General features: G+C 48.7%; 2 non-coding genes across 2 annotated transcripts; both read right to left on the bottom strand.

Annotated features, from left to right (window-relative positions):
- Positions 1–16,100: 16,100 nt before the first annotated feature.
- Positions 16,101–16,172, bottom strand: TRNAC-ACA (transfer RNA cysteine (anticodon ACA)). The gene has a single exon. It is a non-coding gene; the product is annotated as a tRNA-Cys (tRNA).
- A 7,499-nt stretch (positions 16,173–23,671) lies between these two features.
- On the bottom strand, positions 23,672–23,745 carry TRNAT-AGU (transfer RNA threonine (anticodon AGU)). The gene has a single exon. It is a non-coding gene; the product is annotated as a tRNA-Thr (tRNA).
- Between the last annotated feature and the right edge of the window lie 606 nt (positions 23,746–24,351).

Genomic DNA, 24,351 nt, shown 5'->3' with positions numbered 1-24,351 from the left:
AGGCATTCTGGGGGGCTTAAGGGGGTTCGTAGAGTCACAGATACCTACATCCAGGATGGTCGGGACCCTGGGGGAGTTAGGGGGGTTGTGGTGGGCATAGGTACTTGCGTCCAGGCTGTAGAGGTACTTGTGGAGATTAGGGGATTCGTGGAGGACACCAATACCTACGTCCGGGCTGGAGGGGTCCCTGGATGGCTTGGGGGTTGTGGTTAGCGCAGTGATCCCTGGGGGATTAGGGACTTGGTGAGGGGCACAGATACCTATGTATGTCCTGGAGGGGTCCCTGAGGGGGCTTGGTATTGTAGGGGACACAGATACCTTCGTCCAGGCTATAGGGATTCTGGGGGGGCTTAGGGCATTGGGGGGCACAGATACCTACATCCAGGCTGGAGGGGTCCTGGGGTGTAGGAGAAAACGTTGAATGATGTGAGATAAACAAAATAGCATTAAATTGGAAAAACACCTCAACTAGGCCATGTCTTTTTCCCTGGGCTCTTGAGTCCAGTAATCCCCAAATCACCCCCAAGACTCCAAAGTCCGATACCTCAAATGTTTCAAGAGTCCAAAAACCCTAAAATCACCCACAGTCCCACAGCCCCACAGGTCAAGAGTCTATCTGCAGGGTTTTACCCCGCCAGCCTGGGTAGAAAGGGGCATCTTACGTGGTCCACTGCCGACTACCCTGTCTCTCCATGGGATTCTACTTCTACCTTTCCCACCAGCTGCTCTGCTCCGCCAGCCAACCTGTGATCTGCTGCAGTTTGTTCCAAAAAACTGCTCTGCTCATCTCACTCTATGAACTACTCCCACCATTTCACAAACTGCTCCTGTCCATCAGAAGTTTTGCTTCACAATATAGTTTCAGACTCTCCAATTAACTAGCACAGCTCTTCAGTGATTTCAGTTTAGAAACCTGGAATTTCAATTCTTAAAAGAATCAAATATCAGCTCTGTTATTCAACTATTAAAAGAAAAAAAGGTGCAATTGGTGTTTCTGGTTCATCCAAGGAGCCCACTCCCTTGTCTAGCGAGTGCCACTCAATTGATGGTGAGAATCCCTGTCTCAAAGCAGTTTCACAGTTCCTCATCCACAAAATCAGGGTGACAACACTGGGGATACCACAGCTGCCAAAGCAACCATCCCAGGCTGCCGTGGCCATGTCAGGCGGAGTGGGTGTGCCTATGCAAACACAATCAGTCCCTGAAATTCTTTTCCACACTTGCCATAATTAACCACTAGATGTCAGGGTAGAGATCATCCTGCTTCTGCTTACATAGGTTGTGCCCCCCACAACCCCCTAATCTCACTGGGACCCATCTAGGCTGGATAAAGGTATCTGTGCTCCTCACAAACCTCTAAGCCCCCCAGGGAACCCACAAGCCCAGATGTGGGCATCTGTATGCCCCACAAACCCCCTAAGACCCACAGGACCTTTCCAGCCTGTAGGTAGGTATCTGTGACCCCCAGAGCCACACAAAGACCCTCGGGACTCCTACATCATGGATGTTTGTATCTGTGACCCCCATAAACCGCCTAAACTACCCAGGGCCACCTACAATCGGGACATAGGTATCTGTTCCCCCTCCAACACAGCTAAACCCCCCTGGACCCCTCCAGCCTAGACGTAGGTATCTCTGACTCCACGAATCCCCTAAGCCACGACGGGGCCCCTCCAGCATGGACATAGGTATCTGTGCCCCCAGAACTCTCCTAAGACCCCCGAAACCCCTCCAGCCTAGACGCAGGTATCTGTGCCCCCCACAGACCCCCTAGGCCACGATGGGACCCCTCCAGTCTCGACATAGTTATCTGAGATCCCCACAACCCCCCTAAGCCCTCCAGAACCCCTCCAGCCTAGATGCAGGTATCTGTGCCCAACACGAACCCCCTAAAGCCCCCAGGACCCCTCTTGCCTGGATGAAGGTATCTGTGACCCTCACAAACCCTCAAGCTCCCCCATGATCCCTATAGCCTAGACGTAGGTATCTGTGCACCCTCACGAACACACTGATCCTCCTAGCGACCCCTACAGCATGGACGTAGGTATCTGTACCCCCAAAATGCCCCAAAGCAACCCTGGGGCCCCTACAGCCTCGAAATAGGTGTCTGTGCCCCCCACAATTCCCTAATACCCCCAGAACCCCTCCAGCCTGGATGTAGATATTTGTTACCTCCAGGAACCCCCTAAGCCCTCCCTAGGACTTCTCCAGCCTGGACATAGGTATCTCTGCCCCCCACAAGCCCCCTAAAACCCATAGGTCCCCCACCAGCCTGGTTGTAGCTATGTGTATACCACACAAACCCCCTAAGCTCCCCAGGGCCCCCTCCAACTGGGACGTAGGTATCTGCACAACCACAACCCCTTAAGTCCCCCAAGGACCCCTCCAGACTATACATAGGTTTCTGTGCCCCTCACCAACTCCCTAAACCCCCAGGGACCAATACAGCCCGGACGTATGTATCTGTGCTCACCACAACCCACTAAGCCATTCAGGGACCTCTCCAGCCCGGATGTAGATATTTGTGTCCCCCATGAAGCCCTTTGTATCCCCCATGAAGCCCTTAATCCCCACTGGAATACCTCCAGCCTAGACGTAGCTATCTGTGCCCCCCACAACCCCTAAGCCCCCCAGAGATCTCTACAGCCTCTACATAGGTGTGATGCTCTGTGCATTACCCTGCGTGGCCACACAGTGTCACTGTTCCTATATGAGAGAAATGCTCTGTGCAATACTCTGTGTGGCCACACACTGTCACTGTATCTCAAGTCAGGAAATCGATGGTGCCTTACCCTGCATGGCCACAAGGTGTCACTGTTGCACCATGCAGCAAATGTTCTGTGCATTACCCTGTGTGGCCACATGGTGTCACTTATCAGAGGGGTAGCCCGTGTTAGTCTGGATCTGTAAAAGCAGCACAGAGTTCTGTGGCAACTTATGGACTAACAGACGTTTTGGAGCATGAGCTTTTGTGGGTGAATACCCACTTCCTCAGATGTATGTAGTGGAAAGTTCCAGGGGCAGGTATATATATATGCAGGCAAGCTAGAGATAATGAGATGGTTCAATCAGGGAGAATGAGGCCCTGTTCTAGCAGTTGAGGTGTGAAAACCAAGGGAGGAGAAACTGGTTTTGTAATTGGCAAGCCATGCACAGTTTTTATTTAATCCTGAGCTGATGGTGTCAAATTTGCAGATGAACTGAAGCTCAGCAGTTTCTCTTTGAAGTCTGGTCCTGAAGTTTTTTTGCTGCAGGATGGCCACTTTAAGGTCTGCTATAGTGTGGCCAGAGAGGTTGAAGTGTTCTCCTACAGGTTTTTGTATATTGCCATTCCTAATATCTGATTTGTGTCCGTTTATCCTTTTCTGCAGAGATGGTCCAGTTTGGCCGATGTACATAGCAGAGGGGCATTGCTGGCATATGATGGCGTATATTACATTTGTGGACATGCAGTCGAATGAACTGGTGATGGCGTGGCTGATCTGGTTAGGTCCTGTGATGGTGTCGCTGGTGTAGATATGTGGGCAGAGTTGGCACCGAGGTTTGTTGCATGGATTGGTTCCTGAGCTAGAGTTACTATGGTGCGGTGTGCAGTTACTGGTGAGAATATGTTTCAGGTTGGCAGGTTGCCTGTGGGTGAGGACTGGCCTGCCACCCAAGGCCTGTGAAAGTGTGGGATCATTGTCCAGGATGGGTTGTAGGTCCCTGATGATGCGTTGGAGAGGTTTTAGCTGAGGACTGTATGTGATGGCCAGTGGAGTCCTGCTGGTTTCTTTCTTGGGTTTGTCTTGCAGTAGGAGGCTTCTGGGTACACGTCTGGCTCTGCTGATCTGTTTCCTTATTTCCTTGTGTGGGTATTGCATTTTTGAGAATGCTTGGTGGAGATTTTGTAAGTGTTGGTCTCTGTCTGAGGGGTTAGAGCAGATGCGGTTGTACCTCAGTGCTTGGCTGTAGACAATGGATCATGTGATATGCCCAGGATGGAAGCTGGAGGCATGAAGTTAAGCATAGCAGTTGGTAGGTTTTCGGTATAGGGTGGTGGTAATGTGACCATCATTTATTTGCCCCGTGGTGTCTAGGAAGTGGACCTCCCATATAGATTGGTCCAGGCTGAGGTTGATGGTGGGGTGGAAGCTGTTGAAATCATGGTGGAATTTTTCCAGAGACTCCTTCCCATGGGTCCAGATGATGAAGATGTCATCAATGTAGCGTAGGTAGAGAAGGGGCGTGAATGGACAAGAGCTGAGGAAGCGTTGTTCCAGGTCGGCCATAAAAATATTGGCATATTGTGGGGCCATGCGGGTGCCAATAGCTGTGCCACTGATCTGGAGATTATATATTGTCATCAAATTTGAAATAGTTGTGTATGAGGATAAAGGCACAGAGCTCAGCAGCCAGTTGTGCTGTGGCATCATCAGGGATGCTGTTTCTGACAGCCTCTATTCCATCTATGTGTGGGATGTTCGTGTAGAGAGCCTCTACATCCATGGTGGCTAGGATGGTGTTTTCTGGAAGGTCACCACTGCGTTGTAGTTTCCTCAGGAAATCAGTGGTGTCACAGAGATAGCTGGGAGTGCTGGTGGCATAGGGTCTGAGCAGAGAGTCCACATATCCAGACAGTCCTTCAGTGAGAGTGCCAATGCCCGAGATGATGGGGCGTCCATGATTTCCAGGTTTGTGGATCTTGGGTAGTAGATAGAATAACCCTGGTCTGGGCTGTAAGGGTATGTTGATTTGTTCCGGTGTTAGTCTAGGGAGTGTCCTGAGAATATGGTGCAGTGTTTTAGTGTATTCCTCAGTGGGATCTGAGGGAAGTGGCCTATAGAATTTGGTGTTGGAGAGTTGTCTGGCAGCCTCCTTTTGGTAGTCAGACCTGTTTATGATGACAACAGCACCTCCTTTGTCATCCTCTTTGATGATAATGTCTGGGTGGTTTCTGAGGCTGTGGATGGCATTGCGTTCTGCACGACTTAGGTTATGAGGCAAGCGATGTTGTTTTTCCACTATTTCTGCCTGTGCACGTCGGTGGAAGCATTCAACGTAGAGGTCCAGACTGTCATTTCGACCCTCAATAAAAGTCCGTGTGGGTATTCACCCACGAAAGCTCATGCTCCAAAACGTCTGTTAGTCTATAAGGTACCACAGGACTCTTTGCTGCTTTTACAGATCCAGACTAACACGGCTACGCCTCTGACACAGTCACTGTTGCTCCATGCAGGAAATGCTCTGTGCATTACCCTGCATGGCGACACGGTGTCACTGTTCCTCCACAGGAAATGATCTGTGCATTACCCTGCGTGGCCACACGGTGTCACTGTTGCTCCATGCGGGACATGCTCTGGGCATTACTGTGATGGAGTAGGGACTGTCTGTGTGGGGGATGGGAGAGCAGGGGTTGACTTTAGGACTGGACACGTGCTCAGCCTATAACCTGAGCTAGGCAGGGGGGACGGCGTCAGCAACTTTTCCCGGGAAGCTGGACACAGGAAGGGGCCGGCTGGCGGGAGTTGGGTTAGTTCAGTTTCGGTTTTGGTCTGGGTGGTTGGAATTCAGGGAATCTCAAACTGGGAACTAAGTTTCTTGAAACCTCAGAAGGACTCGATTGCGGGGTCCTGCTTGTGCCTCCAAAGTCTGCTGTATCCTTCACTCCTGCTGTCCAATAAACCTTCTGTTTTACTGGCTGGCTGAGAGTCACTGTGAGTCCCAGGAAGAGGGGTGCTGAACTGGACTCCCCCACACTCCGTGACAGACCCTAAGCCCCTCTGGGACCCCTGCAGCCTGGACGTAGGTATCTGTGCCCCCCACCAAACACCTACGACCCCTGGAGACCCCTCCAGCCTGAACTTAGGTATCTGTGCCCCCCACAACCCCCCTAAGCCCCTCAGGGACCTATACAGCCAGGACATTGGTATCTGTGCCCCATATAGACTCCAGAAGCCTCCTGGGATACTCCAGTGTGCATGTAGGTATATGTGCCCCTCAGAAACCCCCTAACCCCTCAGGAACCCCTACAGCCTGGACGTAGGTATTTGTACACCCCCAACCCCCCCACCCGGGACATCTACAATCTGGATGTAGATATCTGTGCCCCTCACGAAACCTCTAACTGCCCCCCCCCCGGGACCGATACAGCCTGGACAAACGTATCTGTGCCCACCCGAACCCCTAAGACCCCCTGGCACCCCTACAGTCTAGACATAGGTATCTTGGGCCACCAAAAATCCCCTAAGACTCCCAGGATTCCTCAAGCCTGGACGTAGGTATCTATGCCCCCCACTAACCCCCTCAGCCCCCGTGGTACCACTACAGCCTGGATTTAGGAATATGTGCACCCCACGAACCCCCTAAGCCCCCTTGGAACCCCTAAAACCTGGAGATTGGTATCTGTGTCCCCCCCAACTCTCTAAGCCCCCCCCCGGACCCCTATGGCATGGACGTAGATATCTGTGCACCCCAAGGCCTCTAAGATCCCCCGGACCCCTACAGCCTGGATGTAGGTATGACGGTGCTGCCCGTGGGAGCCAGCTCAGGTCTCTCAATCAGGGTGAACTGCTAACAAAACAGGGCAGACAAATCCCAAATGCTGGTGGTTATTCCAATACTTAGATTTACCAAGCCAGCACAAAACAGCTTCAGTAGTACCTCACTGGTTACTTAGAAGTTTAAACCACGCAGTTCCCTTAAAGTACTCAGCGTCAGGCCTCCATGCAGACACACCTGTCAGATATGATGATGATTTCTGAAAATCTTACTTCATCATATAAAAGAAAAGACTCTTCCGATCCCAAAGGATCAGCCACATACCCAGGTTCAATTATAACTTATATCTCACCCAAAATACATGCAATTCTTATTAAGTAACCTAAAATGTATTAGGAAAGAAAAGAGAGAGAGTGTTGGTTAAAAGATTAATAGACATATAGACTTGAATTCAATTCTTGAGGTTCAAATACATAGTAGAGGTGAGCTTGTAGCTGCCAAAAGTCCTTTTAGAAATAGTCCATAGGTTATAGTCCAATTTCCATATACAGGGGGGCTTCAGTCAATGACTGGGGATCTCAATCCTTGTGGCTTAAGGTTTCCCCTTCTTGAAACCCAAAGCAGATCTGAGATGAAGAAGGATTGTGTCCCAGGCTTCTTATACATTTCCAGCAGCCTTTCGGCCTGAGAAAACAATAGGCTTAACTCTCCTTCCAAACATCCTGGCAATCAGTACAGGGTAATTTATCCATCAAACAGTTCAAATACAGGTTACCACAACCTTCAAAGAGACACAGAGACAATAATACTATTTCACTCAAGTATCATCATAAATGTTAATATTCCTTTTTTGCTCTTTGAATTAAAAGTATAGCAACAGACAAGACTTGTTTGTTTACATCACAAGACCTGAGCAAACGTCTCCCCTTCTACCTCTAACACTGCAGACTTGCCTTTCAAAGCTCTGTTCATTTACATATCTTGCTAACCAGTGCTTAAGGTTCACCCATGGGTCAGGTCAGTTGGTGAGGTGAGTTAATTAACTCTTTCTGGCACTGTCACTTTTCAATGAGATATTATATTATACTTATAATGTCACAGTTGTGGCGAGTCGACTGCTGCAGCTCCCCGTAGAGTCTGCCTGCGTCTCTCACCGAGCTGGAGTACAGCAGGCGAGGGGAGAGCACTCGATGTGTTGCATCAACACTGGTCGCTATATATCGACCCCCGCTGGATCGATCGCTGCCCACCAATTCGGCAGGTAGTGTAGACATACCCTGAGTATCTGGTGATCGGAGCTGGACCCCGGAGGGGGACACATTGAAGGAACTCAGGGGTTAAGGTGCCTCTATTGTCAACTGTCAGGGCTGCTGTGGCTCAGAGGAGGGTGCTTGACTGCCTGGCAGGCCTAGACATCACAAGCCTGGGAGGCGGGAGAAGTGAAGCAGCCACGGTGTGCTCGGGGTGGTCGTGCTCGGAGCAGGGGTGAGCTGGGGCGAGGGCTTTTCCGCAGGGCAGAGCAGGGGAGTTGCTTCAAGAGGGGCACCTCAGGGCGGGGGCAGGGGGGAAGGACGCAAGGTGGAAGTTTTGTCTAGGGCAAGAAACATCCTTGCACCAGCCCTGCCCCATGCCCTGCCTGCAGGCAGCCCTGCACCCCCTGCCCTGCCCGCACCAGTCCCATCCTCCCTGCCCTGCCTGCAGCCAGCCCCACAGCCATCCCCTGACACACCCCCTGCCCTGTCTCCAGTCAACTCCTGCCGCACCCCCCCTTGGCCCTTCCCTGAGCCAGCCAGCCCACCACACCTCTCCAGCCTGCACCAGCCCTGCACCCCCTGTCTGCAGCCAGCCCCATACCCCCTGCCCTGTCTCCAGCCAACCTCTGATGCACCCTCCTGCCTGAAGCCAGCCAGCTCCACATCCCTTGCCCTGCCTGCTGCCAGACCCTACCTCCAGCCAACCCCATGTCCACTGGTGCCCTGCAGTTCCCAAGGCAGGAACCCTGAACATCTGCTTCAATGAGGGGGGAAGGGAGCAGCTGAGACCCACACATGTGCACACCCTAGGGTGACCAGACAGCAAGTGTGAAAAATTGGGACAGGGGGTGGGGAATAATAGGATCCTAGATAAGAAAAATACCCCAAAATTTGGAGTGTCCCTATGAAATCGGGACGTCTGGTCACCCTAGCACACTTCCAGGACTCCTGAGTTCCATTGCTGGGTTTCCTATTGGTTCCTCTGCTGGTTGTTTTCCTTTTCCTGGGGGACTTTGGGCAAGTTGCTCCCCCCTCTAGGGCTCTGTCCCCAGCAGTCACATGGGGATTTCATACTTTTCCGCTATTGGAAAGTGCTGGGAGAATCCCCCAGCAAAAGCTGCTCTAACAGTGCTAAGCAGCATCTGACCATTCAAGGTCGGAGCGCACTGCCCAGGAGTAGTGTTTGGCTCTGGGGTTTCACTTCAGCCCAGTCTAGAGAGAGGGGCTCAGCCATGGAGTTTGGCTCAAGAAGACCAAGTCTCCAATTTGTTAAGGGCGTTTTGAATTCCAATCCTGTGCTTCTGGTGTCAGTTGCAAATTTTAGAAGCATGGTCTCCACTGCATTTTCCAAATCATTCATGAAAATATTGAATAGTACCGGACCAGGGTCTGATCCCCGCCAGACCCACTAGGTACACCCTCTCTGTTGGACAGCCAAACATGGAGAAGGGCTCCTGGAGTCTGGGCTTTCAACCAGCTCTGTACCCACATTACACTGATTGCATCTAGACCGCTTTTCCCTTGTTTGCGTGTGAGAATGTCCTATGGGACTGTGTCAAAAGCCTTAGTAACACCAAGCTAGATCCTATCTACTGTTTACCCACCTCCACCAGGCCCAGAACCCTGCCAAAGAAGGAAAGAGGATCGGTTTGGAATGATTTGTTTTTACAAATCCATGCTCACTAGTCTCACAGACTCATGTATTCTAGGGTCAGAAGGAACCAATGTGATTATCTAGTTCGACCCCCTGCACAAAGCAGGTCACAGAACCCTACCCATGCACTTCTATAACAAACCCCTAACCTATGTCTGAGTTATTGAAGTCTTCAAATTGTGGTTTGAAGATCTCAAGCTGCAGACAATCTACCAGCAAGTGACCCATGCCCCATGCTGCAGAGGAAGGTGAAAAACCTCCAGGGCCTCTGAAAATCTGCCCTGGAGGAAAATTCCTTCCTGACCCCAAATATGGCAATCAGCTAAACCCTGAGCATGTGGGCAAAATTCACCAGTCAGCACTCAGAAAAGAATTCTCTGCAGTAACTCAGATCCCATCCCATCCAACATCCCATCAGCAACCACTGGGCATATTTACCTGCTGATAATCAAAGATCAATTGCCATAATTAGGCTATCCCATCATACCATCCCTTCCACAAATTTATCAAGCTTAGTCTTAAAGCCAGATATGTCTTTCGGCCCCACTACTCCCCTTGGAAGGCTGTTCCAGAACTTCACTCCTCTAATGGTTAGAAACCTTCGTCTAATTTCAAGTCTAAACTTCCTAGTGTCCAGTTTATACCCATTCGTTCTTGTATCTACATTGGTACTAAGCTTAAATAATTCCTCTCCCCCCCCTAATATTAATCCCTCTGATATATTTATAAAGAGCAAGCACATCCCCCCTCAGCCTTCTTTTGGCTAGACTAAACAAGCCAAGCTCTTTGAGTCTCCTTTCATATGACAGGTTTTCCATTCCTCGGATCATTCTAGTAGCCCGTCTCTGAACCTGTTCCAGTTTGAATTCATCCTTCTTAAACATGGGAGACCAGAACTGCACACAGTATTCCAGTTAGGGTCTCACCAGCGCCTTATATAACGGTACTAACACCTCCTTATCTTTGCTGGAAATACCTCACCTGATGCATCCTAAAACCGCATTAGTTTTTTTAACAGCCATATCATATTGGCGGCTCATAGTCATCCTGTGATCTACCAATACTCCAAGGTCCTTCTCCTCCTCTGTTGCTTCCAACTGATGCATCCTCAATCTATATCGAAAATTCTTATTATTAATCCCTAAGTGCACGACCTTGCACTTTTCACTATTAAATTTCATCCTATTACTATTACTCCAGTTTACAAGGTCATCCAGATCTTCCTGTATGATATCCCGGTCCTTCTCCGTGTTAGCAATACCCCCCACCTTTGTGTCATCCGCAAACTTTATTAGCACATTCCTGCTTTTTGTTCCGAGGTCAGTAGCAAAAAGGTTAAATAAGATTGGTCCCAGAACTGATCCTTGAGGAACTCCACTTGTAACCTCCTTCCAGCCTGACAGTTCACCCTTCAGTACAACCCGTTGTAGTCTCCCCTTTAACCAGTTCTTTATCCACCTTTCAATTCTCATATTGATCCCCATCTTTTCCAATTTGACTAATAATTCCGCATGTGGAACTGTGTCAAATGCCTTACTGAAATCGAGGTAAATTAGGTCTACCGCATTTCCTTTGTCTAAATAATCTGTCACCTTCTCAAAGAAGGAGATCAGGTTGGTTTGGCACGATCTACCTTTAGTAAAACCATGTTGTAATTCGTCCCAATTGCCATTGACCTCAATGTCCTTAACTACTTTCTCCTTCAAAATTTTTTCCAAGACCTTACATACTACAGATGTCAAACTAAAAGGCCTATAGTTACTCCGATCACTCTTTCTCCCTTTCTTAAGGATAGGAACTATGTTAGCAATTCTCCAGTCGTACGGTACAGCCCTTGAGTTTACCGATTCATTAAAAATTCTCGCTAACGGGCTTGCAATTTCATGCGCCAATTCCTTTAATATTCTCAGTTGAAGATTGTCCGGGCCTCCAATTTTGTCCCATTAAGCTGTTCAAGTTTGGCTTCTACCTCAGATGTGGCAATATCCACCTCCATATCCTCATTCCCGTTTGTCATCCTTTCATAACCCATAAGCTCCTCATTAGCCTTATTAAAGACTGCGGCCTAAGAACCAAATTATTCTGTAGGTGCTGCTCACAAACTGAGTGTTTAAGAATGTATTGCAGGATCTCTCCTGCAATGGCAGTGAGGCTAGCTAGTCTGTAAATCTCAGGGGTCTATTTGTTCCCCTTTTAGAGAAAGGTCCTGTCTTGTTCATCGATGGGAAGATGTTCTTTTTGAGAGATCTCAGACGAGAACTGAGGCACAACACCTGGTTTGTTAAGGCCACAAAAATGGAGGCAGGAACCTCTTCTCTCCTGCTTGTAGAGAACCCCAGGTACCTAAAAGACAGGGATTCACATCCCTGAATGGGCTATAAAAAAGGCACTGGTTAAAGATTGGCCCCGACCATTTCTTGTTTCCACAGACTAGACATTTTAGCAAACTTTAGAATTCCTTGGTGCTAAACACTGTGAAACTCCCCTTTCTCCTTCACAGAGGGCTTTAACGTCCCTTATCTCACTCAGGCTCACACTGCCCAGAGTTCAAGAACTCTCCCTGTTCCCATTGGAAAGATGGGAGGAGCATGAGGTCCAGAGAAGGGAAGTGATCTACCCAAGGACCTACACAGCAAGGCGGTGGCAGAGCCAGAAAAAGAAGCCACCAGTCCTATCTCCTGTTCTAACAGACAAAAAGCCCCCAGAGGCAGGGACAGAGCCCAGGAATCGAGATGGTGGAGAAATTTCATTGAAACCATTTCTGTCAGAAAATCCCATTCAGGCTAATCTAGTTTGTTTCTCGAAATCATAACAAGTGGGATGAAAGTTCTTTGCAAACATATTGTGTTGCAAAACAAAAGCATCTCCTGTTCCTCACAGTGTGTTAAATTGTCTCCTCGCACACAAAGAGGAGACACTTAGATCTCAAACATTAGATAAGATGCTTCAGTCTGAGCTAAGTCGTTGCTGCTCTTAACAATTTCAAAATAAAAAAATACAAATAAAATAGACTGTTTCATCTATTCTATTATGTGTTAATCTGCTCTGAGTAAACGTGATAGGACACCTCATATTATGCCCTACTCCTAGTGACACTCTCCAATGGATCCCCATCCTCCACCCACCGTGAGGTAGGTAGGAGCGGATCATTATTATCTCTACTTGAAAGAGGGAGAAGCTAAGGCCGAGAAAGTAGAATTGACTTGTCTTAGGTCACACAGCCAGTCAGAGGCAGAGTTGGGAATAGGACACAAGAGCCTTGATTTTCAAACTAACCATAGGATCTTAAATTTCAGACATTGAATGACCTGAATAAAGTGCTCTCAGATGAGCTCCAGACCAACAACAGTGACAATAATTATTCAGCAAGTATTTGAGGAGAACTGCAATGTTAGAAAGAATAATCAACTGCTCAGAGACAATTAATGCAGACAAGCAGCAAAATTCATCAGACATAGAACTGGTTCTGACTTATTTACTTGATCTTAAAAGAGACCAACAAGGACCTGAGTCTCCTCCCTGTCAATAAACCCCTGCTCAGCCAATCAGGGTAGAGACTGAGGCTGAAGGTTCTCACCAGAGAGCCCAAAGGATGGCCCAGGTCACTGGTGGGGATCACTGCCCGAGCACTAGTTCAACCCCACATTTTTCGGTGACCTCCCACAGTGAGAGCTGCAGAGCACTCCCCCACCACACACACACACACACACACACACACACACACACACACACACACACCCCTCCTGGTGTTGGGAAGGGAACAGGAGAAAAGACAAAAGGAGCAAGAGAAGAAGAGGGGGGAGGGATGGAGGAAAAGGTGAAACAAAAAGGACAAGCCCTAATGTCCCCAGTGATTCTAAGGGACAAAATCCCAGGTGTGGAATAAAATTCTGCCTCCTTAAGCTCGTGTTTTCCATGCCTAGAATTCAACTGTCACCAGACGGATCAGACTGAAAAGGTTTCAAACCTCCAGGAGGCTCTTACCTTCTAAACAGGGATGACTGGTCTCTAGAAAAATCACTACAAGGGAAGTAGAAAACTCAAAAGAGGTTTCTCCTGGTGCTCACGTCTGTGAACCTGAATACTCTCTTAGTCCTCAAAGACAGACCTGGAGAAGGAGACTTGCTGATGCAAAGCCACAGGGGTCTCTGAGGTTTCCCGGCCCCTCACCCCTCTCCTGCGTGGCTGATGTCAGCATCTCTCTGTGAGGTCACCACCTCCACACCACCTCTGACCAATAGTCTGAGGTTCTGCAAAAGATCTTTGTGATGTCACTGCCACACCCCTCCCTTGCTGTGCTAATGTTCTGCCCCTGGCCAGGCACTTTGGAGGTTTGAGCTACTCCCTGTGGATCACCCCACTCAAGAAGCGTTCGTTCTAGGCAGCAAGCCGGCTAGACAGGAAAACATCAGATGCTGCTGCCAATGCTACACTCAGTTTTTCAGAAATTAGTCGACTTTATGGCCAGAAGAGACCATCAGAGCATCTAATCATATAATCAAAGAATATCAGGGTTGGAAGGGACCTCAGGAGGTATCTAGTCCAATTCGCTGCTCAAAGCAGGACCAATCCCCAACTAAATCATCCCAGCCAGGGCTTTGTCAAGCCTGAGCTTAAAAACCTCTAGGGAAGGAGATTCCTTCACCTCCCTAGGGAACCCATTCCAGTGCTTCACCTCCTAATGAAAAAGTTTTTTCCTAATATCCAACGTGAACCTCCCTCATTGCAACTTGAGACCATTACTCCTTGCTCTGTCATCAGGTACCACAGAGAACAGTCTAGATCCATCCTCTTTGGAAACCCCTTTCAGGTACTTGAAAGCAGCTATCAAATCCCCCCTCAGTCTTCTCTTCTGCATACTAAACAAGCCCAGTTCCCTCAGCCTTTCCTCGTAAGTCATGTGCTCCAGCCCCCTAATCATTTTTGTTGCCCTCTGCTGGACTCTTTCCAATTTTTCCACATCCTTCTTGTAGTGTGGGGCCCAAAACTGGACACACTACTCCTGATGAGGCCTCACTAGTGTCGAATAGAGGGGAATGATCACATCCCTCGATCTCCTGGCAATGCCCCTACTTATACAGCCCAAAATGCTGTTAGCCTTCTTGGCAACAAGGGCACACTGTTGACTCATAGCCAGCTTCTCGTCTACTGTAACCCCTAGGTCCTTTTCTGCAGAACTGCTACCTAGCCATTAGGTCCCTAGTCTGTAGCAGTGAATGGGATTCTTCCATCCTAAGTGCAGGATTCTGCACTTGTCCTTGTTGAATCTCAGTAGGTTTCTCTTGCCTCAGCCCTCTAATTTGTCTAGATCCCTCTGTATCCTATACCTACCCTCCAGCGTATCTACCACTCCTCCCAGTTTAGTGTCATCTGCAAACTTGCTGAAAATGCAATCCATACCATCCTCCAGATCATTAATGAAGATATTGAACAAAACCGGCCCCAAGACCGACCCTTGGGGCACTGCGCTTGAAATGGGCTGCCAACTAGACATGGATCCATTGATAACTACCCATTGAGCCCAACAATCTAGCCAGCTTTCTATCCACCATATAGTCCAATCGTCCTGCCCATACTTCTTTAACTTGCTGGCAAGCATACTGTGGGAGACTGTATCAAAAGCTTTGCTAAAGTCAAGGAATAACACATCCACTGCTTTTCCCTCATCCCCAGACCCAGTTATCTCCTCATAAAAGGCAATTAGGTTAGTCAGGCATGACTTGCCCTTGGTGAATCCATGCTGACTGTTCCTGATGACTTTTCTCTCCCCTAAGTGCTTCATAAGTGATTCCTTGAGGACCTGCTCCATGATTTTTCCACGGACTGAGGTGAGACTGACTGGCCTGTAGTTACCCGGATCCTCCTTCTTCCCTTTTTAAAGATGGGCACTACAGTAGCCTTTTTCCAGTTATCCAGGACCTCCCCCAATCACCATGAGTTTTCAAAGATAATGGCCAATGGCTCTGCAATCACATCCGCCAACTCCTTTAGCATCCTCGGATGCAGGACACCCAGCCCCATGGACATGTGCTCGTCTCCAGTTTTCTAAATAGTCCCGAACCACTTCTTTCTCCACAGAGGGCTGTTCACCTTCTCCCCACACTGTGCTGCCCAGTGCAGCAATCAGGGAGCTGACCTTGTTTGTGAAGACAGGGGCAAAAAAAGCATTGAGTACATTAGCTTTTTCCACATCCTCTGTCCACTAAGTTACCTCCCTCATTCAGCAAGGGGGTCACACTCTCCTTGACTTTCTTCATGTTACTAACATACCTGAAGAAACCCTTCTTGTTCCTCTCAACTTCTCTTGCTAGCTGCAACTCCGAGTGTGATTTGGCCTTCCTGATTTCACTCCTGGATGCCTGAGCAATATTTTTATACTCCTCCCTGGCCATTTGTCCAATCTTCCACTTCTTGTAAGCTTCTTTGTTGCGTTTAAGATCAGCAAGGATTTCACGGTTAAGCCATGCTGGTCGCCTGCCATATTTACTATTCTTTCTACACATCAGGATGTTTTTTTCCTGCAACCTCAATAAGGATTCTCTAATCCTTTAGAGGATTGGAACTTATTTCAGTGAAGGCACAAGTTTGCTAGATTTTCATGCATTTGCACAGGAAAATATTGAGTGTTTCCATTCATTTCAGAGATCTCTATTCAGTGGAACTCCTCAACATAATGGAAATGCCATTATTTTGGTTGAAGGAAGAGATTTATAAGGGGGCACTTGGATTAGAGCCAAGGATCACTTGATCTGTAGTCAAACACTCTACCACTGAGCTATACCCCCATGACTGCTGTGGAGGTAAGTCAGTAATCTTAAAGATTTTGAAGGACAGGCCCTGCCTCAGAGATCTCCTGTTCTCTTCCCAGACCACAGTGCTTTTAAACATGGGGTTTGATTAAACTTATAGATACATGGAGACACCACAGCTTGCACACCCACCCACATAGCTCCCCCCAGTGCTGTAGCTACCACCTCTCGCGGATATGGGTTAACTACAAGGAAGGGACAGCTCTCTCTTCTCTGCTTAGAGCATCTTCATTCTTTATGAATAGGTAGGAAATAACCTCCTGAATGGACAGTAACCAATTGATCAAAAATTGCTGGGTCTGCGTTCAATATGGGTAACTGGTCGTATTGGGCTGGATTAGTAGGAGCATTGCCAGCAGATCAAGGGAAGTGATTATTCCCCTCTATTCGGCACTTGGGAGGCCACATCTGAAGCATTACGTCCAGTTTTCGCCCCTTCACTACAGAAACAAATTGGAAAGAGTCTAGGGGAGGGCAACAAAAATGATTAGGGGGCAGAGGACTTATGAGGAGAGTCTATAGGCAGGGCCACCCAGAGGGGGGGCAAGTGGGGCAATTTGCCCCAGGCCCTGCAAGGCCCCCATGAGAATATAGTATTCTAGAGTATTGCAACATTTTTTTATGGAAGGGGCCACCAAAACTGTTTTGCCCCAGGCCCCCTGAATCCTCTGGGTGGCCCTGCCCACTCCACCTCTTTGACTCATTCTCCTCCCTCTGATGCCCCACTTGTGCTCTGCCCTCACTCCCGTTTGGCCATTTCCCACCCCTGCTCTTCCTCTTTGGCTGAGGCCTGCTGGTCCACCTTTTGCTCACTCCTTTCCTCCCCGAAGGCCTCCTTGTGCCTCTCCACCCCCTACCCCAAGGTCTGCCTGTTGCCCCCACCTCTCTACCCTTCCCCTGAGACTCACCCTGCCCAAACCTCTCTGCCCCTCCCCTGAGACTAGCCCTGTCCACCTCTTTCCTCAGTCATCTCTTGTTATTCCTTGAAACATAAAGGACGGAATAAAAAGCCGAGTTTACTCCAGTGTGAGGAAAGAAAGGAGCCACCAACCCCCTGGCAAAGCTCAGTGCCCCAGAGAAAACCTGCCCCCTGCTATTGCAATCCCTGATGTGCTGGGAATATGATGAACTGTCTGACTGATCAAGGCAGGAAATGGACAACAATCTACAGGAACGTCATTGACCACAAACACACTCTCCTCATGCTCCAGTCAGAAGGTAAATGAGCAGGAATTCTTGCAGTTCAGCCAGGGACAACACTTACACAATGGCACAGCAGTGTGTGTGTTGTGGAAGCTGGTCTGAGGAAACAACTGGAATTGATCACTCAGTGAGAACAGAACTAGAGTGTAGTGAGAGACCCATCTTGCGCAAGTAGTTGTGGCCAAGTGGTTAAGAAGATGGGCTAGAAATCCATTGGGGTCTCTCTGAGCAGGTTCAAATCCTGTCAACTACGGGGGAAGTTGTGGTCCTTTAGTTTCAACAAAACTGGGTCTTGTCTCACTCTCACGCTATGTCTACACTATTAGGTAACGTGGCTTTAAAGTGTTTTAATTAAACAGCTGTTGCATGTCCACACTATGCCCCTTGTGTCACCAGAGCACATCCAGGCTAGACTCTTGGATGGCCACAGAGAGCAGTGCATTGTGGGTAGCTGTGCAACTGGCTGCAGGTGCTTTGGGAAGGGTTTGCAATGCCTCCTGGGCTGGTAGAGCATCACATGATGCAGGTTTCTCTATCCCAATGTTCTGTGGGAATCCTACTAGATAGCCAGCTGCTTTTCAACTGCAATGTGCCTGGTGGGGCAGAGAGTGTGTTTCTGTGTGTGTGTTAGAGAAGAATGTGTGGGCACACTGTCTCTAAGTTCAGACAGCTGCTGTAAGCAACCAGTCCTGAGGCAGGGGGAGGGGGACAGCCCCAACATATACATATAAAACGATGGGATGTAAAATAGCTGTTGCCACTCAAGTGAGAGATCTTGGAGTCACTGTGGATAGTTCTCTGCGAACATCCACTCAATGTGCAGCGGCTGGCAAAAAGCGAACAGAATGTTGGGAATCATTGAAAAAGGGATAGATAATAAGAGAAAATCTTATTGCCACTGTATAAATCCATGGTACGCCCATATATTGAATACTGCATGCAGATATGATTACCTCATCTTAAAAAAGATGTATTGGAATTGGAAAAGATTTAGAAAAGGGGTATGGAGTGTCTGCCATAAGAGGAGAGAATAATAAGACTGGGACTTTTCAGCTTGGAGAAAAATGACTAAGGGGAAATATGATAGAGGTCTAGAAAATCATGACTGGTGTGGAGAAAGTAAATAAGGAAGTGTTACTTATTCCTTCTCATAACACAAGAACTAGGGGTCACCAAATGAAATTAATAGGCAGCACGTTTAAAACAAACAAAAGGAAGTATTTTTTCACACAATGCACAGTCAACCTGCGGAACTCCTTGCCAGAGGATATTGTGAAGTCTAAGACTATAACAGGGCTCAGAAAAAGAGCTAAATCGATTCATGGAGGACATGCTCTGAGCCAGGATGGGCAGGGAAGGTGTCCCTAGTCTCTGTTTGCTAGGAGCAGGTGACAGGGGATAGATCACTTTATGATTCCCTGTCCTGTTCATTCCCTCTGGGGCACCTGGCTTTGGTCGCTATGGGAAGACAGGACACTGGGCAAGATGGACCCTGTCTGACCCAGTCTGGCTGCTCTTACGTCCCTATGCTCCTTTCATACAGATTCCTGGGATTCTGCCTCACAATGTGTCCCTGAGGTCTCAGCCAAAATGCCCAGACAGGTATACACTCTGGGCTCCTGAAGCCTCTTCCCCCCACCTAGTGCCTATGACTCATCCCTGACCCTTGCTGCTGCTCCTTGCTGTAGAAGGTGAAAGGAGCGGAGCAGCACAGAAGCCTTCTGGGGATGCATATCTGAGGCTTTTGGAGAGACACATTGTCTGAGAAATCAGAGCGCTGTAAACCATGCAGCCACTCCCTCAATCAGGGGCCTGTTCCAGCCCTGAGTCTGGGCTACCGCGATCCCTCCCACACAGCAGGGTGCCCACAGATTACAGCCTGAAAATAGACATGTGACACTAACTCCTGTTCTCCCTGACAGGGTCTGCCCTAGACCAAGTGGCACCCCAGGCAAGACGTGTCTTCGGTGCCCTCCCCGTGTTAAAATTTTAATGGAAATTGAACTGTACTAACATCTAGCAATGGCACTGTCACCAGCACAGGGTGGGCCAGTATTAAATAGTGTTACAGTAGGAGACAGCGTTAGCATGTTAACCCCAGGCCTTTAGCTGAAAGGTCGCTTCTCTCACCTTTCCCCCATGAACTGAAGCGCAGCATTAAAGAGTTCCAAAGATTGGCCAATGGCATTTTCAAGTGCTAAAACAGCAAGTGATGTCGGTCTCTCATTGGCCATCAGTGACTGAAGATGTGGGTTAATGAGCTGGAGCTTCAAGGCGTGGCCTGGGTCTGTCCACTGCCTTCCATCGTGCTGCTGGGCACCAAGTCCCTGGTGGCCAGTATGTGAAGCTGGGAGAAGAGAGTGGGGTGGCAAGCGGTGGCAGGACATTTGCCACCAGGGTCTAGCTGCCCAACTTCCTCCTCGTACTGCTGGGCCCCCGTCGCTTTCAGGTAACAAAGGAACTAAGGCAGGAATTGGGTGAGGAAACAAGTAAAGCCAATCAAGGAAGGCAAAAGTGAATCTTGTCTTCATGAGCCGCTCGCAATGACGTTCTTTTTCTGTGCCACAGCTGACAACAACATCCCAGACAGAAAAGTATTAGGCCAAAAAGAAACGTAGCAGCTGCTGAAGTAGTTCAGTTGGGAGCGTGCTAGACTAACAGTCTCTTCTATTCCCCTTTGTGCCCAGGTGGTATATTCTCAGAAAGTGCAGCAGTGCCTTTAACTGCCACGAATCCCTCATTTCAGGCTACACAGCAGGAAAAGACAGCATGGGCTTCCTCACCTAGTTGGCCCACCTGATCTTTCATTCTTCTCTTGCTTTTTGTCAGCAAGGGGAAGAAAAAGCAGTTCTCCCTCAAGCTGGAGTCACAAGGGCGACGTAAGGATGACTTCTCCTGAGCCCCGGCTCAGTCCTCTGCTCTGTCAGCTGACCCATTGAAGGACTGCCACCACTTTCTCTAGGTTTGCCCATCAGTATGTGCCAGAGTGAGCAACTGCCAAGTAGATGGCGTTTCTGTAGTGCAGTAGTTATCACATTTATCTAACATGCAAATGGTCCCTGGTTCAAAACCAGGCAGAAACATGGTGGCTTCTCTTTCCCAGGTTCCCTTTGCTGTCCAGCAAGGCACTCCTCCTTCTGCTATTGGCCTATCCATGGGATAACTATAACCCCTGCATGACAGAGGGTGCTGATGTCAGTGGAGAAAGCACCTTGCTATCAGTCTGGAGAACCTAGAGGAGTTAGGTGTGTTACCTTTTGGAGGCTTGTGGCTTGGCCTCCTCGGCCCTTGGAGATTGGCCTATAGAGGCCATCACTTCCTGCTGGCCTCCTTTGTGTGACTTGTCAAAGGAGGAAGTAAGACAAGAATAGGGCAATAGAGGAAAGTAAAGCTGAGTAAGGCAGAGAGGAAGCTGTGCAGCTAAGTGTGGATAGTAGAGCACCACCATCTGCTCTAACCCCTCAGAGAGAGACCAACACCTGCAAAATCTCCACCAAGCATTCTCAAAACTACAATACCCATACGAGGAAATAAGGAAACAGATCAACAGAGCCAGACGTGTACCCAGAAGCCTCCTATTGCAAGACAAATCCAAGAAAGAAACCAACAGGACTCCGCTGGCCATCACATACAGTCCCCAGCTAAAACCCCTCCAACACATCATCAGGGATCTACAACCCATCCTGGACAATGATCATACACTTTCACAGGCCTTGGGTGGCAGGTCAGTCCTCGTCCACAGACAACCTGCCAACCTGAAACATATTCTCACCAGTAACTGCATACCGCACCATAGTAACTCTAGCTCAGGAACCAATCCATGCAACAAACCTCGATGCCAACTCTGCCCACATATCTACACCAGTGACACCATTACAGGACCTAACCAGATCAGCCACACCATCACCGGTTCATTCACCTGCACGTCCACCAATGTAATATACGCCATCATATGCCAGCAATGCCCCCTCTGCTATGTATATCGGCCAAACTGGACCATCTCTGCAGAAAAGGATAAACGGACACAAATCAGATATTAGGAATGGCAATATACAAAAACCTGTAGGAGAACACTTCAACCTCCCTGGCCAAACTATAGCAGACCTTAAGGTGGTCATCCTGCAGCAAAAAAACTTCAGGACCAGACTTCAAAGAGAAACTGCTGAGCTTCAGTTCATCTGCAAATTTGACACCGTCAGCTCAGGTTTAAACAAAGACTGTGAATGGCTTGCAAACTACAAAACCAGTTTCTCCTCCCTTGGTTTTCACACCTCAACTGCTAGAACAGGGCCTCATTCTCCCTGATTGAACTAACCTTGTTATCTCTAGCTTGCTTCTTGCTTGCATATATATACCTGCCCCTGGAAATTTCCACTACATGCATCCAACGAAGTCGGTATTCACCCACGAAAGCTCATGCTCCAAAACGTCTGTTAGTCTATAAGGTGCCACAGGATTCTTTGCTGCTTTTACAGATCCAGACAAACATGGCTACCCCTCTGATACTTGACACCATTCATTCTGCAAGCCTGGGGAGGTGGAGTTGAATGCTGGGAGATAGACCCCTGCGCCTGCCTCTTGGTTTCCCAAGGATGGGTCCTTGCAGCCCAGGAGAAGTGGGGTTCTGGGGGGAAGGAAAAGGAGCAATGGTGAGGCTGAGTGGGCTCCTTTATGGCCGAGATAGTGGGCTGTGGTGGGTCTGGGAGTTACCTGTAAGCCATAAGTGGACGTAGTGCAGTGAAAACCGCTGCTCCATTCTAGCTGACCTGGGTGCGCCATTAATGACTTGGGAGTGGGGGCAGGGCGCTGGCTGTGAGCAAATGGGATCCAGGAAGCCCCAGCCTGCCCCTCCAGGGGCCAAGTCTTCTTCTTCTCTCCTGCCATGGGGAGCCAGGTCTTAAGCCTGCCCAGCATGTGCTGTAGCTCGAGCATTAAACCTTCCTGTGTGCATAACTTAACTACGACCTACTGTAATAAGGTGTAAAGTTTAGATTGTGAATTTATCTTTAATTCCCATGGTAACTTACTTTGATCTTTTATTCTTACCAATTATAATCCTTAAAACTCCATCTTTCTGTAGTTAATAAATCTGTTTTATGCTGTACTTAAACTGGTGTATTTTGCTTGAAGTTCTTGGGAAATCTCAGCTCCATTACAAGGCTGGTTCACGTACTATTCACAGTGAGGGAGGGGGTGGATCCTGCGTAATAAACTCACACTGATCAGGCTTCTGATTAAGGCAAGATGGTATGATGCAGGGGTGCAAGGCTGCAGAGCTAGGGGGGCGACTCGCTATCATTAGTGTTATGAGTGGCTGGGAGAAGCATTCATGTAACTCAGTTGGCTGAGTCCCTACCTATGGATGTCTGTGTAAGTGCAATATCTGCCAGAAATTCTCAACTCCTCACAGCATCACAGTGTGAGAGGGAGCCCAGGCGGTGGGACACAGGGCTCAGGGGTCCCACTGTTCAGGTTGCACCCCGGAGTTCCCATCACAGACTTTCAACAACCACAGTAGATGCTCACTGAAACAGTGAGAGAGATGCCAAAATAGTGACCTCCAGTGCCTGAAGACATCAAACTATCAGGAATTCTGCGCACAGAGAGGACCCTGCTAGTGGAAAATGCCCTTGGAAAAGCCCCTCCTGTTCCCAGCTGTGGTCGAACAGTGCTCAGTGCTCTGCTTTGTGGCCTCAAGAGCCATGGATGCAAGTTGATTTACGATGACCTTTTCCTTGTCTCCACATTTCTTAGGTGCCTATTTCCAACACTTGTCAGAAAAAAACGACGGGTTTCTTTTGGAAGCATTTGCATTGCAAGGCAGACACAGTCTTCTCTGTTTCCTGAAAAGATTGACCAAGAGGTGAGAAGAGTGGACACATTTGGCAAAACACCACTGAGTGCTGCATTCCTAACTCTACTTTACCTGGCAGGTGCCTCTGGGACTTTTCTCCCAGCTGCTCCATTTTTCATCAGTGACAATCAAAAGGAAGACGACATGACATCTGTGTGTGGACATCCCCAGCGAATCACAAGGACGTGTGGCGCAGGCTCTCGTGTTGCAGCAATTGCAGTCAAAGCAACCACCATGCCAATGCCAGTCACAGCAGCCTTTTCATCAACTCCAGGCTTGTGATTTGATTCTTTCCAATGTTTGTCTCCAAAGAAGCCTTTTCCTTAGCAAGCAATTACTTGGATACCAAGGGAAGTCTCTTCTGTTTCCTGGAAAGACACAGGAAATTTTGAGCAGAGGAGACAAAAGCCATACACCAAGGCACCACTGGGAGTTGAACCCAGGATCTTCTGTTTACTAAACAGGTGCTTTAGCCAGCTAAGCCACGGCGCCTGCCTCAAAACTGTACTTGCAGCTGTTCCATTTGATGGTCCAGGACAATCCCTGCAAATTCCAAACTACAGATGTTCCCCATTTCCCTCAAGACTTGCAAGGAAGAATTGGCAGGCCAAGCCAGGATCTCCTGGTTACTAGGAAGACACTTCAGCCAGCTCTTCCCAAAGATCACGATCCAGAGACCTTTAAACAGCCACTGCAGATGTTCACCAACAAAGCTATGCCAAAATAGAGTTCTCCACTGCCTGCAGCCATCACAGTACCAGGAGTTCTGTGCAGAGAGAGGCCCATGCTGGTGGAAAAGGCTTTGGCAGAGACTCTTCTGACATCAGTCGTGCTCATATACTGTTTAGCACTTTGTGCTGTGGCTTCAGCATCCACAGATGCCAGTTCAGTTGGGGGACATTTTTCCTGTCTCCGCATTTGTCTAGTGCCTCCTTTCAACACTTGTCACCAAAAAGACCTGTTTCTTTTGCAAGCAACGTACAGCTAGGCAAAGGCAGTCTTCTCCATTCCTCAAAACATCACCAAGCTGTGGGGAGAGAAGATACATTCAGCCAAGCTGGATGCTGAATCTCCTCTTTATTCAGCAGGTGTCTGTGA

The sequence above is a fragment of the Gopherus flavomarginatus genome, chromosome 9, assembly GCF_025201925.1.
Source record: "Gopherus flavomarginatus isolate rGopFla2 chromosome 9, rGopFla2.mat.asm, whole genome shotgun sequence".
Taxonomy (NCBI): Eukaryota; Metazoa; Chordata; order Testudines; family Testudinidae; genus Gopherus; species Gopherus flavomarginatus.
The sequence above is the reverse complement of the archived record's forward strand: the minus strand, read 5'-3'. Positions and strand labels throughout refer to the sequence as shown.